Here is a 2,664-nt window from a genome sequence, read left to right on the forward strand (position 1 = left end):
TTATAAGGATAACGCATGTCTGGAAAAGCATTTCAATAACATAAAAATGTCAGAGTACAAATCCCCAGGAAGGTCTCATGATGCGGAATACGAAACATGTGTGTGATGGGCTGCTACCGCGCCAGCTCCTTCCCCTTCGATGAAGAGGTACCTGAAACCAAAACTGAAAACTGTAAGCAAGAAGCTTAGTGAGTTCCCCCATCGTACCGCATAACATACAATCACATATCATACGTATTGTCGGGTATTTCTGGGGTGCCGACCTACCCGTGTCAAGCCATTCTGGGGTGCTGACTACCCATGTCACGTCGTTCTGGGGTGCTGACTACCCTTCGGTCCTGACGACCGAACCTCGGGGACTATTTCACCCCCTACTGCTACTATCACATATATCATAACATAACATATTATCAGACATATCTGGGGTGCCTGAACTACCCTTCGGTCCTAACGACCGAACTCGGGGACTAGTCCCCTCCTACTACCTCTATCGCATATAACGTAAAAAGCCAGCATGCAAGCATATCATCATATACTGTCAGACGTATCTGGGGTGTCTGACTACCCTTCGGTCCTAACAACCGAACTCTATTACTATCACATGTAACATATCATGCTAGCATATAACATATCAGGTAGTAGCAAACCTAGATGGTATCACAAAGACAATCATCTATCATACATTTCCTACCGGTGGGCCGGCATTGTGGCCTTAGACCCACTGCTACTGGAAGGTAACTCACCTCGAAGTAGCTGCTGATCTGTGTGGGAAAGGTCTATCTGTCTGCTGCTGCTGCTTCGGAAATCCTCCGACTGTAATTCCTACCAAACACTTAATCAATTATCGCTAACCGCACTCAGGGTAAATTGTCCATTTACCGTTAACAAGTCATGAGTCAAGTCACAGTCAACTGCCAGTTGACCAGACTCGCCGAGTTGGCTAGCCAACTCGCCGAGTCCCTTTCCTTTAGTCTGACCATAAGTCCGTCTCTACTCGTCGAGTTAAGCGTAGACTCGACGAGTCTTCCTTCTATACCCAAGGCTAATAGTCCTTCATCCTACTCGCCGAGTTGTATGAACAACTCGTCGAGTTCATCTTCATCCGAAAAACACTCTAAGCTGTGACTCGCCGAGTTGTATGAACAACTCACCGAGTTGTTCTTGAGACAAGGAGATTGCCGTGAACTCGCCGAGTGACTTCATGAGTGAGTCCGGCTTCCAACCCACTGAGTCATACCTTATGACTCACCACTCCAACTCGCAACACAAAAAGGGGAACAACCCGGGGACTCGCGACCCGATTTGCCGAGTCAGATGAACGACTCGCCGAGTCTGCCTCATGCAAAAACTATACACACGATTTTGCTTGAATCCAGTCCATGCCATTCGTAGATCTGGGTTCCTAGGGCCTGGTTTACATGTAAAGTTTCCAACTTTACGTGTAGATAATCACCAATGAAGGTTTTAGGGCTCAAAGTGCACCAAAAGGGGTAGATCTAGGACTTTCATGCAATATGACTCCATAAAGGCAGTAGATCCAAGCTCTAGGGACTAAATCATGCCTAGATCTAAAGGCTAACAACTTATTACAACCCACCAAGCACAAACAAGCTTGAAGAATGGCTCAAAAAGGACTTTCATGAACCTATTGTTGGATAAGGTGTCTAAGTCCATAACTTATTTGGTATATACTTGACCCGACCCGGCATGGTCCATTTGGGTTGCACTTCACCCGAACTATTTATGGATAATTTTATGAGAGTTATACACATATGTTTATTAATATATTATAAGTTATAATATATTAATATGAAGTCATGTTATTTAATTAGTCTTAGTCTTAAATTAATTATGAATTAATTTAGAGATTAAAAGGAAGACTAGTTAGATTGTGGGCTATTGGTTTTATATAGTGTGGGCTAACACTCATTTGTTAATGGGCTAGGCTTGGATGGAAGTCCATGGATGATCCATGGAGCTTTTAACCCATGGATCCTTGGAAAAGGAAAGGTCATGGGTTATTAGGGTTTCACCCTAACCATGTACACTATATAAGCATGCTTATGTTGCATGAAATAGCCACTAGTGTGGTTTTGTGTGTGTGGCCGATTTTCTATGTGTGTATACACTCTCTCAAAGTTTTCCAAGTGTTTGTGGTGATTTGTGATTCCATTTGAGGCATTCACACTATTGGTGCTTGGCTCTCAAACTCCAAACAATCAACTTATCATCAAAAGGTATGTAATCTCATCTAATTCTTTTATGTTTAAAAGTACCCCATGCCATGTTAGATAGGTTATGAACCTTGGAAAAATTATTATTTTGCATGTATTAGACAAACATAGATCCAAGGTTTATTAGGGTTGCATGCACACTTGGGAAGTGTTAGATTGCTCAAAACCCAACAGTGGTATCAGAGCCACGGGTTGTTTTCTGTTATATTGATGCAAATATTTTATTTTCAAAGTTGAAAAAAAAAAAGAAAAAAAAAACATGAAGTTTGTCAAATTTTAAGATAATTACTTGTTCTTGTGAAAAACTAATTATTTGTAAAATTTGAATAATTTGCTTTATGAGTTGAATTAGGTCAAATTTAATAAAAGATAAAATGATATGATTATTTTATTAGTTTTAAAAGTTTGATCTAAAGAGTTTTATTTTTTG

The sequence above is a fragment of the Lactuca serriola genome, chromosome 8, assembly GCF_051521515.1.
Source record: "Lactuca serriola cultivar US96UC23 chromosome 8, Lser_US96UC23_V15, whole genome shotgun sequence".
In the NCBI taxonomy this organism is placed as follows: Eukaryota; Viridiplantae; Streptophyta; class Magnoliopsida; order Asterales; family Asteraceae; genus Lactuca; species Lactuca serriola.